Genomic DNA, 18,494 nt, shown 5'->3' with positions numbered 1-18,494 from the left:
CGTGCCAGTATTTGAAGATGAGAGTGGGACATGATGGGGCGACTGACATGCATTTATATCAATGTTCAGTAAGGCTACTCAGCTGGATGAGAGCTGTATTCTCTGCAGGAATTCGTTTTGACTGCAGTATTATCCAAATTCATCTACATATTACAGCGTGAATAGAAAGTGACCCTGACAGAAAGTGAAAAAATTAAAAGGGACCCTTTTCACCTCAGTGTAAAGTGTTCAAAGGCATATTTAGAAAAATGTTGATAACGGGTAGCCATTAACTTTTATAGTATATGTTTTTGTCCTCGTCCTGTTATGGAAGTCAGTGGCTGCTGATTACATCATGCTTCAATATATTTTCTTTTGTGTTCAACAGAACCACTTGAGGATGAGTAAATGGGGAGTAGATTTGTATTTTTATTATATATGATATTCCCTTTTAATTTAATTTATTTGTCAGTCACTGTAACATAAGAACTATTGCAGTGCTCTTGCTGAGATGCATCTGATCTAGGAGTGCACCATATTGGAAAAAACACACATTACGATATTTTGATTTTGTCAGATTTTTATATTATCGCTGATATTTTATAACCAAGAAAACTTAATTATTTATTAATTCATTCATTTTATTTCTGCTATTTATCAGGAGTCGCCACAGGGGAATGAACCACCAACTGTTCCAGCATATGTTTAATACGGCTGATGCCCTTCCAGCTGCAAATGCACATGTCTTTGGACTGTGGGAAAAATGAGAGCACCTGGAGGAAACCCATGCGAAAACAGGGAGAACAAGCAAACTCCACACAGAAATGCCAACTGGCCCAGATGATACTCTGACCTTCTTGCTGTGAAGCGACAGTGCTAACCACTGAGCCACCCTGCCGCCCTATAATTTAATTAATTAACTTAATCGTTAAATATAACTTAACTTAATAACTTAAATATACAAATGAATGAGTCTAACAATATACAGGTACAGAAATAAAAGAATCAGATGTACAATAAAGCTGTATAGTTTTTGTTGTGTAAATAATTAAATACAGTTATTCTTGCTTCAAACTTAAGAATTTCTTGCGCCCGTTAAATTAGCTTAATGTTTGCACAGGCCCTAAAACACAAGCAATTGATAAACTTTCACTTTATTATAGTTAAACTGAAATGACTGAGTATAGAGTCCCCTTCAATAAACTGGGGCGTTACAACCCACACAGACAGCTCCCTTCTGGTCTTACTAACACCACTTCCGGCATTATCTACAGTAACTACTGGCAGCAGTTTGCCAGCAACTTACTGTCAATCAATTAGAGCAAAAAGACTGTGTTCACATATATAGTACCAGTAATCTTCTAATGCTTTTATAGAATTGTATGTATATCTTTACTGTAAAATTACAGTAATTTTCACAATGCCACTTTAAAATACAGTAACATACAGTTCATATTACAGTTAAATACAGTGTAATTACCTAAAATCCTTAACGGTGTAGTTATGTAAAAGTTATTATAGTGGATAGTTGACAAATAGGCAGTAAAAATGCTTTTTCTTTGGTGAAGCTCCCTTTTTGAATAAATAAATAAATAAATATATTTACAGTGCTCAGCATAACTGAGTACACCCCATTTTGAAAATGAATATTTTTATCCATTTCTCAGTGAATATAGGCAATGTTTTTTGGTGAATATAAACAAAACTAATTTATTAAGCAGATATATTTATTAAAATTATATTTTAATCAGCAAACATTTAGAAATTGAAAGATAAAACAATTAAATAAAAAAAGCAACAAAAAAAGTTTTGCTTTTGATTTTCCTCTTTTTTTGTTGTTTTAGTTGTATTCAATATTTTTCTATAATATATACAATTGGGTGTAGTTTTTGGACTGTTACTGTAAGTTATTTTGTTAGATCAGCTCTAGATTTGGCTTCAGTACTGACTAATCTAATGTATATGCACAAAAATAATATTGTAAAGCTTCCTATTAAAAATATGAATTTAAAAGACAGATTTGTGAGGGGTGTATTTATATATGCTGAGCACTGTACATAGTTTGAAGTCTGATGCTTGAGACAGTATAAGGGGTTACTTTTATCAACTGTTTACTTTTTAAACATTTTAACTAAACTGTACTTTTACATTCTATGATTTGACATGGCAAAATTAATATAAAATACATAATTTACAAATAGAGTGAGCATTGTTGGACACTTATCTTCATATAGTGCTATTTATTTTATATAAACAATATAGGCTTTTTGAACATTTTTAATTTTTTAATGAATAGGGGTGTCATACTAAAGCACAACAAAGCTTAATTTTATAGTTGTTCCAAAAAAGATAAATATTTTAAAAATGCGGAGACATTGCAGTTGCACGTTATGGGTGTCATCACATGCCACATGATCTTTAATGGGGAAGTTTTTCATTGAGTTAAAAAATAGCATATAATGTCACACCAGAGGACATGATTTTCAGTGTCAAATGTTAAGTTTTTGATGTTTTTAGAAATATATGGATTAAAAAAGGTTGTGATTTTACTAAAATATCCACTTGTAAAATTAGACCTGATGTATTCATTAATAATTTGTTTTTGAGGCAGTTTTGAGATTTGTCAAAAGAAAAATCATAAATAATAACCCAGCAACTTTTACAACAACAGGTCCATGGAAAACAATAAACCATTTACTGCATTTTAAATGATGTAAATACTAATTATAGTCCATTTTGTCATGTGTGACAATGAATATACAAAGTCAACAATCCTTGTATAATAGTTTGCACTCACAAGTGATTCTGATTATATTTTTTCTGGTTGTGTAAAAAAACTAAACTTATCCCTTAAAAGATAATTCTTCTGGATTCTTTACTTCACTCTCTTTGCATGACATTTCTAGGAGATTTGGTTCAAACAAATTACTTGGGGCATGTCCCGTCCTGAATTATTCAGTGACTAATATCTGCTGCTGCTGACGGGGCAAAGAAGTGACTTGGATCTCTAAATCTAGATTTGGGGGATTTGGACAGATCTGAGAACATCTATGCTTGATCAGTCTAAGAACGTCTTTACTTCTAAAGCACACATTTATATTTAGCTAAAATGTTCCAAATCATTCGACATTTGTAATAGCCAAACACGTGATTTGTTGTAGTTTGTGAGCTATATGTACTGTAGGTCCATTACATAAAGAAGTTTTCCAGTGATAAAACATAAGCGCTTTATATAAGTTTACGTACTAAAAAGGTTTTGTAATGTGTGTTTGTTTGTTCTGTAGTAATAACAATAAATTATACTTGCATGCTACTAACCATTATCCTATCCCTACCCATATTATAAGAACATGTAGTTGCTTAATATTACTCAATATTTAAACATACCTATGTAGTTACACTATAATAGGGATGCCTAATATAGAGTAGCGTTTCAAAAGTTTTTTTAGTGAAGGTTTTACTCCCATTTTCATTTTAAAGCTCAAATGTCAAATGGTGTAACTATAAAGTTAAAAGGTGGAATACTTTATCCTTGCTCATTGAATAATGTAAGCAAGCACACATTTTATTCTTTCTCTCTGTTTTTTAGAAACATCATAAATTCTATATATCTTACAATTCTTTCTTGGTGTTTTAATAATTTGATGTTCAATAAACAGATTTTTTTTGTTTACATTTATTTACTTCTCACTGCTTTTTTTTATATAGTTTAAGATTTTTCACAGTCCAAAGACAGGTGAATTGGGTAAACTAAATTGTCTGTAGTGTATGAGTGTAATTGAGTGTGTATGGGTGTTTCCCAGAGACGGGTTGCAGCTGGTAGGGCATCCGCTGCATAAAACATATGCTGGATAATTTAGCGATTCATTCCGCTGTGGCGACCCCAGATTAATTTCAATGTTCTTTATCTTTGTTCTTTAAAACTACAAGTCAGGTTAATCTACACAGACATTTTGTTTATTAAAACTGAAGAAAAAAAGTTTTGTCATATACAGTAGCAGATTTCTCAGGTGATTGTAAAAATGACTGTATTTGACTTTATTTCTGTTGTGTTACCTACATATACTGTGCCCTAAAAGCATGTTCTTTTGTATATGTAAGAAAAGTATCAAGAAAAACTATCTTGATTTAGGGCTGCACTGATAAACAATATCACATCGAATCATGTTAAAATTTTTGTCAATAACGATGATAAGCTCTGGACGTTTTTACTCAATATTGATCCTAAGTGCCAATCGCACATCTGAACTACGGAGAAATCAATATTGTGTTGAAATGAGATTCACATGAGATAAACAATTTTGAAAATTATCTGAAAAAAAAAAAATAGGTCATTGTTTAGATGCTCGTTTTACTTTCCTGCTTACAGTTCACTTTACCACCAACTGTTCACTTTCGCACCAACATCTCACTTTCCCACCAACAGTTCTCTTTTCCACCAACAGTTCACTTTCCCACCAACAGTATAAGGGAATTACCAACCTATGTCACAGGTGACGTCACACAGGTTCATCCACACATAGCGGTTGCAAAAAAAGACTGGCTGCAATAACAAACATGTTGGGTTGTGTGGTAGCATGCCAAAATTGAAAGTCCAAAAATAGAAAACTTAACTTTTACTGTGCACCACACTGCTTTTAATGCCACCCACAGACGTCTTTGGCTAACAGCCATTAGAAGAGCTGAGTGAAATGAGGACCTTATTAAAAATGCTGGACTCTGCAGTTCTCATTTAATATCATGCAATGCTGACTCATACACATTACTCGTTTTTGATTGCAGCAATGATTTTAGCAAAAAGTTAATGTTACTTACAAATTTTACAGATTTTAAATCACAACATTTTGTTTTCTTGTTTTTAACTTAAAATAAATTGTAAAACATCTAGAAATTGATATTGAAATCTTCCAATTTGATTGTCAAAAATAATGCAATTAAACCATTAGGAGTCATCACTACTGAATGGTATGCAAACTACTAGCAGCATTCCTACCATTCTTGACTAAAGATTTGAATATGTTGCCATGGTTACAAACACATAGGAGTGAAGTTACACATTTCTGTCACATAGCCCCTGGACACAAATTCTGTTACATCATTGACCCATATACTGTACGCTTATATCATAGCAATGCATCTAATATCAAATAATCCACAAGCCTAATAACCCTAGTATATTCCGCTATTTTCAGGCAAATTGCCAAATTCTTGGCGGCTTGTAATGCTGATCAGAGCGTCTAGCCTGCATCCGAATGGCAGGATGACAGCTTTTATTTTCTATTTACCAGCCCAAAACAGAGCAACACTGTAACGATTCAGTGAGCACTGACGCAGTTCAGTGTGTCTGTTGTCAGGTCTTTAGCACTTTAGCCTGCAGCTCTACTTAACCTTTGTGTGCACGTACACACACACACACACTCACACACGCAGTGCCACCACCTGTGTTTCATCTACCCACAATTCAGCTCAGGCTCAATGGTTGCCTGTGCGTGTGTCATATCCTGTCTGAGCCTCTGTCCGTCACCGCAGGAGCTCCAGACGCAAACATATGGTGCTTATTTATCAGTGAGAAAGATTCAAGTTAAGTTTAGAAAGTAAATAAATATACATTTTAATAGTTTCCCCCTCACAAAAAACGCTGTATCTGTGAATCTAAATGCTGAGCAGCCTCCAAGCAGCCTCCTTCTGCGCTGCATGGCAACAAGTTCTGAAGTCTTAACCCTGTAAGCTTCTTACGCATGTACTGTATACAGGAGCTGCTCCTTACAATGCATGGCCAAATCCTAATTCTTACCTCAACCTGAAAAGCACACGCACTGATAAGCACAGATCTGTCCTCTGCTATCAGAAGCTGTCTGCGTTTGTGCTGTTTTGCCTATATGCTTGTGTGCAGATGTGCATTTGTGTGAGTGAAAGATTGGATGCAGTTCTGTTTATAAACATATATATTTATGCAGGAACAGTTCAACCCAGAAATAATTTTTTTTTTTCTGTCATTCAAAAATTTTTATTTTTCCCACTGTGGAAAAGAAAGTTTAGATATTTTGCTAGCAACCCTGTTATTTACTTGTTTATTTAATTTTTTGGCTTCTGTTTTTGTCTTGGCGATTGTCACACTGCCCTGTAGCGTTCGTTTTACAGACGAAATGCAGTCATACGTTACTCTGGCTACATAGTTGTTTGCTATAAAATGACTTCAATTTCTAAACTAAATAAAATAAAACACTAATAAAAATATCTGTATTTTGTATTCTGTATTTTGTTATTAATGTTTTATTTTATTTTTTATTTATGCGTTCAAATTGCAATTATGGGACATTGATTTTTCTTTCAACAGCTTTTACCCTTGGAAAGTTTGAAAAAGTGAGTTTTATTGACATTTTTAATTGTTTAAAGTGATATATAGACACACACACACAAACATTATATAGTATAAGCTTATTTACGTGTATATATAGGGCTGTATGAGTATACATATACATATATATATATATATATATATATATATATATATATATATATATATATATATATATATATATATATATATAGGTATAAATATATATACTCATACAGCCCTATATATACACGTGTATAAGCTTATACTATATAATGTATCTGTGTGTGTGTGCACATCAGTAGGGTATATTTCTGTTGTCTGTGTGATAAAGCGGGATCTGGAGCCCTGCATGTGCACAAGCAGCCTCAGAGTGCATTTCTTTCATCCCAAAATCCTCTTCATCTCAACTCTGTCAAACAGGGATTATAAATTGACTTTCGCACTGCATTCAGAAGGTCATTGGCAGATACTGTAATCAGACAATGATGGCTAATCTATGTCTTATTTCATTCAGGCGTCTCTTGTCGATTGAGAATCTTCTGCCTTTTAATCTCATTAGTTCAACGTCTATGCTTTCGAAATGATTCTGTGCATACTTTCTAGAGATGCTGCTCAACAGACCACAGAAAATAGACTTTTCTGTTTTCTGTTTTCTTATATTTGGGGCTGAACTGCTGATAAACAACATGAATGATATATCTAGGCCTTGCACAAACTGTATGTAGGAGTTTCTTTGAGTCTCATTGCAGAATTTTTGACATTTGCAAAGTTTGAGGTTTGTGTTAGAGAGAATTTTTGGATGCAGCATATTACTTGGGGATCATAGGTAACTTTACAAATGTTAAAAACTTAATCATGACAAAGGAGTAAAATATATTCTGAAGTCAAGTGGCAAAGAGTAAGGATTTAAAATGTCAAATGATTGTTCTAAATATAATAGATCAGATTTTTGGGGAAAATAAAGTACTAATATCTATAAACACTGTAAAAATAACCATTAATTTAATATTTTGTGGTTCACGAGGAGTTTTCTTTTTATCTTTTTCATTTATGGTTGTGAATTGCATTATGGGAGTTTTATCTCAGCTCTGTCAACTTTTGATGTTGAAATTTCAACACTGCAGATTAACTAAGTGACTTTTTTTGGCATTTTAGTAGTTTGAGACAAGATATTGTTTAAGAAATGATATAGAAAGAATTAAGTCTGTAAAATAACAGGAACAATACTGGCAGTTTGTTGCCAGGTCTTTTTTACTGTAATTTAAAACAGTTAAACTTAAAATAAAGTAAACCCAATCGTCATTGGAGGATATGCAAATCGTACTAAATTGTACGAATGAAACCGTATGAATTCTTACGAATTAGCCACTAAATCAAAGCGTTACAAATTGGAGTGAGATTGTATTGGGATATTAGGAAAATCACGTAATGTGATTTTGCAGCAACCGCCTTGGTTTACTAAAGTGTATTAAATTATTTCATATTTTTATCTTTTACTTTGCTTTAAGTTACTCATTCTTCTTTAAAAATATCACTTAAATGTATATACACTATATTTGGCCATATGGTGCATTCATAATTAATTTAAATAATTATGATACAATATTGACCAAAATAATCATGGTTATGTTATATTATGTTATGTTATTTTTTTATCATACTCAAGCAGCCCTAATTTAGGTGTATGAGAAATTAGTTTTTTCAAACCTTAAACTACTCATAAATCTAAAAATTTAAAAAGGGATGTCCACATCCAATCACGTGATCGGAAATCAGGCCCGATCACGCAATTTCAAACTCTGTCGGAATCTTACTTTACCTCCCAATCAGGACTCGAGTATATATGTACAGTATATATATGGGGGCACAGTTAAACCTCTTTCTTGACTTCACACTGAAACAGCAACACGTACGGCATGACATCACTTTGCGGCAGAGACGCTATTGGTTAAATGCTGGCAAAGTACGTAGAACACGGAAGCAACATGAAGCGAAAAGTGCGAGTATGTCTGAGGTCTGGAGGTATTATAAAGTTGATGACGTTAACATTGCCATAGCAAACTGTGAGATATGTAAACTTAGGATTGCCTGCCAGGTATTTGTATTTGAGGTGCTTTTTGCTTTTTTTTTATTTACTGTTGTACTGACGTCCAAAAGTATAGAATTTATGGTACTTATTACTTGATTGTGCAAGCTGCCTCAAAGAAGTGCTCTGAGTGGTTGAATGTTAAAATAAGGTGAATTAAACAAAAAATGAGGAACATCCTGGATCTGTTTCTTCGCTCTTCTTTATTTATTTTTTATGTATTATCGAAGTATCGGATCGAGTTTCTTTATCAGCAGATACTCAAAATCAAATGACTTGGGCTCGGACTCGAGGGCAGAAAAACCCTCGACAATATAAGACAATATAAATGTGGTAGGATTGAGATTATTTTCTTAAACCATGACTGAGAATTTATAAATCTGATAAATGTTTGGGCTGTTCTGTTGTCAGGAGAATGTTTTAGTTTTTTAGGTTTGATCTTAAAATAGACGACTTAAGCATAGACTTTTCTGAAAAACCTAGTTTTTATTATTCCCCATGTCTTGTTTATAAATTCATGTTCAGATACCACATATGTTCAGTTGTTTAGCGTTCATAAGATTTAATCGTATTCTTTCACAGCGGGTGGTCGTATCATTGAGCTATGTCTATAGTCATTAATGCACAAAAACATGTTCATCATTACCATACCTCTGATGAATGGCAACATTTCATATTTTATTCCCTGTGTAACATCACACCAGATCCACGTTGTTTTCCCATTTGATACGTCTTTGGTGCCGTTTGAAACAGAAAAGTGCATTTTAATTTCAAAGCATTGACAGCAGAACCTGATATTGACAGAGGAAAAAAAACCTTTCATGGCAGATTGGCATGCTTTAGATGTGCATACCCGCTATTGTTGAAGGTCATGCTAATCATAGCACGCTTGTATGAAGATGCTAATCATAGAACAGACTCAGGTAAAACCATTCCTTCAATTTTTAGGCAATCTTCATGAATTTTGGCACTAGCCTCAGGCATATTGTCCATAACAAGCAACTTATGCGCTCATTACCAATGCATGCTTTACATATATACATGTTTTATTCATACACACAGTATCCATACTTATCATTTGGGCCACAGGGAATCCAAAGATATGGAGAATTGCAGATTGAACATGCTGATCTATCAACCTTCAGTACGCATCGCCCGAATGCTATCCTCGTTAAAAGATAATTAGCCGTTACTAACGTGGCAAGATTTAGTAGCCTCGGTGTGGACATCCTATTCATTATACCGATACGGGTTTTAAAAAGAGGACAGGCTGCATTCGGTCAGTGGTGCTGTGTTAATGATTGCTAATATCTTCCCGTCACGTTTATGTGCGTGACATACATTATTGTTGCTGAAGGATCATCATTGCATTTGGCTAGTAATACTCAGGAATAACGTGAACACTTAATTATAATTATGATCTTAGTTATCAGGGCGACACGGTGGCTCAGTGGTTAGTTCCGCTGCATGATTTTGGCTAAAATAAGAATCATGTTTTTTTTTTGCTCAAAATTAAGATCATGATTTTCTCATGATTCTATAGACGTAAAGGTTAATAGTAGGCTATTATTATTGTAATTCTAAAACATATGGTAAAACTGCAATAGGCTATGTGTAGGTCTACTGTTAGTTAAAGTGCTAAATTTTGTATAGACTTGGATAGACTTGAACAGACTTTAAATATGTCCTGGTCATTAATGTACAGTAAAGTGGATGGCATCAGAATACAACTATTCATAATTCTGATTTTGAATTACTGTTTAAGACATTTGCTTACAATCTATCAATGACAACATTATTAGACAATTTTTTTTTTCTACTGGTAAAATCAGACATTTGTCATTATCAGATTCCTTCTTGCCTTATATTCAACATTATATAGGCTAGACTAGTTATACTGTTAAACATTTATTTTCATGTACAACACTTTGTGTTCGCTATGAATGAAAAAACATATCAAATGCTTGTCGTGATCATAACTCTAAAATGCGATATGATTATTTAAATTGTGTGTGCACTTTCGGTTTCCTTTTCACTGCTAAGTGTGGTTCATACTTCCCGCGGGGCTCCCAAACGATCACTCTGTGCCACAAACTGAATGTTATTAACAACTTTATTACCTCTCTATAGTAAGCCTATGGAGGTTCTGATCTCTAAGAAAGACTTCATTCACAGGCGCGCGCCTGCCCTATTCTCTCTGTGGTGACAGCTGACTGTCAGCTCATGTGACGTGTGATATTGCGGTCATAAATACATTATTACATGAAGACAGAAAGGACATTTTTGGGGTGAATTATACCTTATAAATACAGTATGTGACTCTTTCAACACTATTTGGAGGTGTCCACGTTGCTGAGCAGCGTATGTAAAACAATGTGAAGACTCGTGCGGCCGCCTCTGCTTCTCTCCTGAACTTGAAAGTATGATTGACAGAATTGTAGAAATACTGGATGAAGATCGTCTAGGGCACAGGTGTCAAACTCAGTTCCAAAAGGGCCGCAGCTCTGCACAGTTTAGTTCCAACCCTAATTAAACACACCTGATCAAACTAATTGAGTCCTTCAGGCTTGTTTGAAACCTACAGGTAAGTGTGTTGGAGCAGGGTTGGAACTAAACTGTGCAGGGCTTCGGCCCTCCAGGAATTGAGTTTGACACCCCTGGTCTAGGGGATCGAATCGAAATCACAATCTTTTTTTGATTAATCGTGCAGCTCTTGTGGTTAGCACTGTCACTTCACAGCAAGAAGGTTGCTGGTTTGAGTCCCGGCTGGGTCAGTTGGCATTTCTGTGTGGAGTTTGCATTTTCTCCCTGTGCTCGCATGAATTGACCGCTTACCTCCGGGTGGATGCCTTTTCGGCTGTTACTAGTTTGTCCAGTGGCTGCGACGTAAGGGTTTGAGTCTGGCGAAGAACGGTTCCAGAAAAGAAGCAAGTAAAACCGAAACAAAAGGCAAAAATTTTAATAAACAGTAAAAAACAGGGTGAGAACGTGGTAAGATTTGAAAACGTGGTAAAAAGCAGGCGGTCACAAGGACATTTCTTTATCTGGATTGCTTTTGAAAACACTGTCAGTTGGGTTTAGGGAAGTGGGTGGGTGGGTCAGTGTGCTTTTGAAAACACTATCGGTTGAGTTTAGAGAAAAGGGTGGGTGGGTAGATCAGTCAGTCGACAGCGGCCTCTAGTGGAGAGCAGGCACAAATGGCACTCACGAGAGAAATTTGAGATCTCAAAAAGCATACAGAGCGACCTCTGGTGCATTCGTGAAAACAAAACATGCAAAAAAAATGTAGCTCCTGGGACGTATTTCATGCTGTCAAGAAATGTATGCAGGGGTACATATCAATGATGAGCCTGGGTTGGGTCTCTTTGACCATACTAGATGAAGTGTGACTTTTTAATGCAGACTCAGGCGATGCAGGGCAACCCTTGTTCTTTGGCATCAGCTTGGAGTGTCAGGGTCTTTAGTTAACAATAACAACACTGATCTTAGGTGCAAGACTACTCAGAACCCCAACTTGCTTTCCCAGCATGCTATGCATTGAGCTCATAAAAAAATTTAATCTTCTCTGACACCCTTAACCCTCCATGCTGTCATCTGATATAAATGTTGACCATTAGAGGCCTGATTCAGACGTATGTGAGCCTGGGCCTCAGAATCACACCCAGAATAGTCTGACTGTAACAGTGATGCATGATCAAGACCCCCATTTTAGTCAGTGGCACGGACAGTGGAATCAATCTAGCCTCCAATGACAAGGCAATAGATGATTTTTGCACCACATGATGATAAGCACACACACTCTCAACGTTCACACAGGCTTCATGCATGGCAAACACATGGAAGCTACACATTCATCATGAAAAGAGCTCGTGTGCACAGTACATGCTGTGGCTGTGACATTAAGTAGGCGAGTGATGAGGGATCATGGCACAGATAGCAGGAGGTGGAGGAGGAGGGACTGCAGGTGAGTTCTTCATCACAGGCAGAGTCCTGTCAGCTGCTGTCTGGAGTTTCTCCTCCACCTGCTTTGTCATCATCAGCCCCACAATCCCTCTGACAGCTTCTTAACAAACACCTTCCACCCTCTCTGCCTCTGTGGACCTCAATATTCCATTTAACTCTTAAAGTGATGAAATGACGCAAGTTGAGCTCTGTTGACAGGATCAGTGAGATGCGTTCAATTACCACACACAGTTATATCTCAGTTATTTTAAAGCTATTGTGCTGTAAAGTTGACTAATCTGTTCTTTAAGGGCGTATTTATTCAGATAAACACAATGTACTACATAACAGCGTGCCACCATACTACTGTTTCTCCAGAAGTTATATGTGTGTAGAATGTGTATATATATTTTTATGTATCTATAATAATAATAATAATATAATTTCTTTCCATGATTTTATGTACAAGACCATCCACCCATTCATACTTTACATCCATTCATCCATGGATTCTTTCTTTGTTCTATTATTACATCAGTTGCTCCATCTATTGTTCTATCGACCATATGCTCTATATATCTATCCTTCAGTCCATCAACCCTCCATCCACATATCCATCCATCCATTCTCCTTTTGTTCTATTTTATCAGTTGCTCCATCGATCCATCCATCCATCCAATCATCCATCCATCCATCCAATCATCCATACATCCATTTATTAATTACTCTATCCGTCCGTCCATCCATGCATCCATCCACACACCCATTAATCAATTACGCCATCTATGCATCCATCCGACCGTCCACACACCCACCTATCCATCCATCCATCCATCAATCTATCCATCCATCCATCCATCCATCCATCCATCCATCCATCCATCCACCCATCAATTACTCTATCCATCCATTCACACAACCATACACCCATTTATCAATTATTCTATCTATCCATCCACGCCCTTATACACCCATCTATCCATCCATCCACTCATCCATCAATTACTTTATCCATCCATACACCCATCCATACAATTATCCATCAATTTCTCTATCCATCCACGCATCCATCTATAACGCTATCCATCTATACACTCATTTATCAATTACTCTATCCATCTATACACCCATCCATCAATTACTCTATTCATCCATCCATCCATCCAGTCATCCACGCATCCATACACCCATCCATCTATCCATCAATTCACACATCCATCCATTCATCCATCCATCCATCCACGCACCCATACACCCATCCATCCACACATCCGTACACCCATCCATCCATCCCAGCATCCATACAACTATCCATCCATCCACGCATCCATACACCTATCCTACGCATCCATCCATCCATGCGTCTATACACCCATCCATCCAAGCATCCATACACCCATCCATCCATTCATCCACCCATCTATCTATCCATGCATGCATCCATGCAATCATGTATGCATCCATCTATTTATCCATCTATGCATCCATCCATCCATCCATCCATCCATCCCTTTATCAATTACTCTATCCATCCAGGCATCCATCCATGCATCTATCGGTTACTCTATTCATCCAAGCATCTACCTCTTAATAACTTTAGTCCATCACCATTTGTTCATCTTTTACTCCCATCATCAATGTTGGTCTACCTATCCATCCTTGTACTTTTCGTTTTTCCTCTCTACACTGTAGTTCTATCTTTCCATCATTTGTTTCATCAATTAGCCACTTTCTATCCTTTCATTTACATAAAATGCAGCAATATTGGAAAACTATGCCTTAAACCGTGTCCTGAACATAGCCAGAACCTTTTGATTGGAGCACAACAGTACACACCGCAATCCAGTTCACAAAAGTTGACCTTATGGTTGCAGCATGATGGATGAAAGTTGTAGTGGACAGCATGTCACAGGAGCCGTTGATAGATCTTAACATGTATTACATCTGTGCTAAATCTGATTCCTTCTTAAAAGATTGTTTTGCAGTGACTGCAATATTTCTGCCTCTTCTTCTGTCTCCTCAATTAGGTTAGACGTGTTGTGAGAAAACAGTTATTCGGTGCTTAAAATTGCTCATGGAAATCTATTTTTTTAGTTGACTGGGAATTAAACCGTGCTTTCCTGTCACAAATTTAATGGCCTGAGACCAAATCTCATTTACTGCTAATTTAAATGACCTTTCTGTTCAGTCAGACATACTTACATTAGTCTTCTTACAAGCCGGGGCATCCAAACCTACATCAAGTATTAAAAAACACCTTTAAATATGAGTGTTTATTAAACATTTGCAGGCTATCACTTCTGTCTGTTGCTTGGCGACAGACTTGATGCTTTAGCTGCTTCTGGAAATATTTTCATGGCGGAGAAACATTCAAATCAGCAGGCCATTTTTATTTCTAAAAATCAAATCAATTTTAACATTGTTTACAGATCTGCAATAGAATGCACATACCTGCAATGACTATCAGCATGGGTGTGATTTAACTGCAGTTGATAATGTAATATTGCTGAAAAAAATCGATGCAATAAATGATGAAAGGTAGATGTCCATTTTCTAACTTATAGGAATCCTCTTACTTGTGACTTATTATTTATGTCATGTTTAACTTTTATTTAAAAAAATAGCATTATTATTAAACAATAGCATAATCAAGGCTAATCAATTATGATGTTTTTTTATTTTGAAGAAAAAATAACTAATAAATCTGCTCACTATGGGCCCTTTTCACAAGACTGTTATGACACATTTAACGGTCATCATAATCTTAAATCGTTGAAAGCTTTTAACATTTTGATTTATATGTGTTCATGTTCGTATAGTATAATATATCATCTTTGCATCAAAAAACAAATTACTGCTTGTGTGGGGCATTTCTAATGCAGTGTCTATGGAGCAGGACAGTAAATATGAAGTTGTTCTCTCTTCTGTCTGTCATTATCAGTCTGCAGTAGTTAGCTCTCTGCAATTCTCACATGGTCGCCCTCTGAAGCTAAGCAGGGCTGTGCCTGGTCAGTACCTGGATGGGAGACCATATGGGAAAGCTACTGTTGGTAGTAGTGCTGGAAATGGTGTTAGTGAAGCCACCAGTGGCTGCTCATCCTGCAGTCTGTGTGGGTCCTAACACCCCAGTATAGTAAAGGGGACTCTATACTGCTCAGTGAGCGCCGTCTTTTGGATGAGATGTTAAACCAAGGTCCTGACTCTCTGGATGTCCATCGTTAAAAAAGTAGGGGTTTAACCTTGGCATTCTGGTCAAATTTGCCCACTGGCCTCTCTATCATGGCTTCCTAACCATCCCTATATGATAACTGGCTTCATAACTCTGTCTCCTCTCCACCAATCAGCTGGTGTGTGGTGTGCGGTCTGGCGCAATATGGCTGCCTTCGCATCATCTAGGTGGATGCTGCACACTGGTGGAGATTCCCCCCCAAAAAATGTAAAGCGATTTGAGTGTCCAGAAAAGTGCTATACAATTGTAAGGAATTGTTAATTATTATTATTGTTATTACACAATTTATTTGCTTTTTCTGAAAGTCTTGTTAAAACCATTGTGGAGTTTTCTTTTATTATTTCAACAAATATGATTATTAAAATATATTTGTAGTACTCTAACATTCACTGTGCTCTAAGTTTACCCAACTATGAAGACATCCATAATATTTACATAATATTTACATAATACATAATATTTACAATATTATTATTTTGTTACATCAGATCCCTTTTTTTCTCTTAAAGAATTCTCTTTTATAGCTCATTTTATTGAAAACCAAACCAAAATATGCTTTGTTTCCTGTATAATTAAATGAGAAATGTTTGAGCATACAATAGAATCACTGGTATTTGATTGCAGATTGAATGAGACATTTCTGAAATATCTATTGAAAGTAGAGACACAAGGCATTTTCAGGACAATTTTATTATTATTATTGCCACAAATTTTTCTAAATATTATTTATAGATGGCGAGGCATTGAATGGCGGTGGGGTCTTGCGAACGAAAGTGAACAGCGGACAGGGTAGGAGGGCAGTTGAGGAGGGAGATTGGTGAAATGAGGTGCTGGATCAGAATTAAGAGGTGCAAATTAAGCCCTGGATGACTGAAACTGATACTTTCTAAAAACTCTGGCCAGGGTGAACATTTTCTGTAACTCCAGATGTAGTGTGTGGACACTACAACTGGAGTTTTCACCTCATGACGTCAGCTTGTGCAATGTTTTCTCCTTTCTGATTGGCCAACATGGCATGACCTTCCCCGAGTAACATGACAAGAAGTGACCGATAACGAGCACAGAACACCCAAACACTGCAGGGCAATTTTTTCTATAAATAAATTTTGTATCAGAGAGACAGCAATGTTTTGTTGGTTCTGAGAAAAAGGTTGATGGTCGCCTAGCAACTTACAACCTACAAAACACCGCCACCCTGCCCCAGATCCGCAGTAAAATTGTCAAGCATTGACCAGTATGCGATGATTTATGCAACAAACAAGTTCTTTCACTTAGAACTTTTGTCTTGTTTCTAGCCCTAATATTTACCTTTTAAAGCGAAACAAGACTATTTTACTTTATTTAATAACTAATATTATTAGTTATTATTAAACTATTATTTTAAAACTATTATTATTAAACAAATTTTGACCTATTTCTTGTGAAGTTGAAATCAAAACAATTAAATCCAATTCATCTTTATTTTTATAGCGCTTTTACAATGTAGATTGTGTCAAAGCAGCTTAACAAAGAAGTTCTAGTCAATTGAAATTGAATCTGTTGTAATGGTCCAGGTGTATATACGGTGCATCTGGAAAATATTCATAGGGCTTCACTTTCCCCCCTGGATTAAATTATGGATTAAATTAATTTACTTCCTCAATTCTACACAAAATACCCCATAATGACAATTTGAAAAAGTTTTTTTTTTTTCAAATTTATTAAAAATACAAAAAACCTGAAAATCACATGAACATAAGTATTCACAGTTCCCCGATGGTCACTCTGTCTGAGCTCCAGCATTCTTCTGTGGAGAGAGGAGAACCTTACAGAAGGACAACCATCTGTGCAGCAATCCACCAATCAGGACTGTATGGTAGAGTGGCCAGACGGAAGCCATTCCCCGCCTAGAATTTGCCAAAAGACATCTGAAGGACTCTCGGAGTGTTCAAGACCTCAGACTGGGGAGACAGTTCATCTTCCAGCAGGACAATGACCCAAAGCACACCGCAGAAATATCAATAGAGTGGCTTCCCAACAACTTGGTGAATGTCCTTGAGAGCCCAGAACTAAATCCTATTGAACATCTCTGGAGAGATCTGAAAATGGCTGTACACCATCACTTCCCATCCAACCTGATAGAGCTTGAGAGATACTGCAAAAAGGAATGGGCAAAAATTCCCAAAAACAGGTGTGCCAAGCTTGTGGCATAATATTCAAAAAGACTTGAGGCTGTAATTACTGCCAAACGTGCATCAACAAAGTATTGAACAAAGGCTGTGAATACTTATGTACATGTGATTTTTCAGGTTTTTTATTTTTAATAAATTTGCAACAATTTAAAAAAATTTTTTTTTTTCACATTGTCTATATGGGGTATTGTGTATAGAAGTTTGAGGAACTAAATGAATTTAATTATTTTCAAATAAGGCTGTAACATTACAAAATGTGAAAAAAGTGAAGCACTATAAATACTTTCAGGATTCACTGTACCTATAAGAAGTTTAGTGCGTTCACTAGTAAAATAAATACCTTTTCCAACAGTGACCCACATACTAAGTACCTTTCTACACGCATGATAGGTTACACTGTGTCAGTTCAGTTTTCAGAATTGAAGTTCAGTTTAGTTTAGTTCAGTGTGGTTCACTTTTCACTACTGAAAGTCCAAACATTGAAGGGCAAATCCATTAATGCACAGCTCCAAAAGTCCCAAACTAAGCAAGCCAGATCAATATTTTTATTTGATCTAGGAAGTTTGAGATATTTGGACTTGAAATATGTGGTTTTGGACAAAGTAAAGTAAGAGAAGCATGTTTTGCATTGTGATTATACAATTTCTGTATCTGAATGCTGTTAAGCTCCCCAGAAAACAATCATATAGTGATATTCCAACTATATTCTGAAACTGTATTCATACAATATTTAATATTTATATTCTG

At 35.9% G+C, this 18,494-nt stretch overlaps 1 protein-coding gene across 49 annotated transcripts in view; it reads left to right on the top strand.

Annotated features, from left to right (window-relative positions):
• lrrn1 (leucine rich repeat neuronal 1) overlaps nt 1–18,494 on the top strand; it is a 126,438-nt gene that overhangs the window by 44,280 nt on the left and 63,664 nt on the right. Inside the window, exon 4 of one of the 49 annotated variants that reach the window (XR_015492835.1) lies at nt 641–2,543. The exons of 46 other annotated variants lie outside the window; for them this stretch is intronic. The gene's annotated coding sequence lies outside the window, so the exon portion shown is untranslated. Of the gene's footprint in view, nt 1–640; nt 2,544–18,494 lie in introns of those variants that run through there. 2 more of the 49 variants (XR_015492837.1, XR_015492836.1) reach the window with 2 other exon arrangements.

Source organism: Danio rerio, chromosome 6, assembly GCF_052040795.2.
Source record: "Danio rerio strain M-AB ecotype USA chromosome 6, GRCz13ab, whole genome shotgun sequence".
Lineage (NCBI taxonomy): Eukaryota > Metazoa > Chordata > Actinopteri > Cypriniformes > Danionidae > Danio > Danio rerio.
This window is presented reverse-complemented; position numbering and strand designations above follow the sequence as displayed.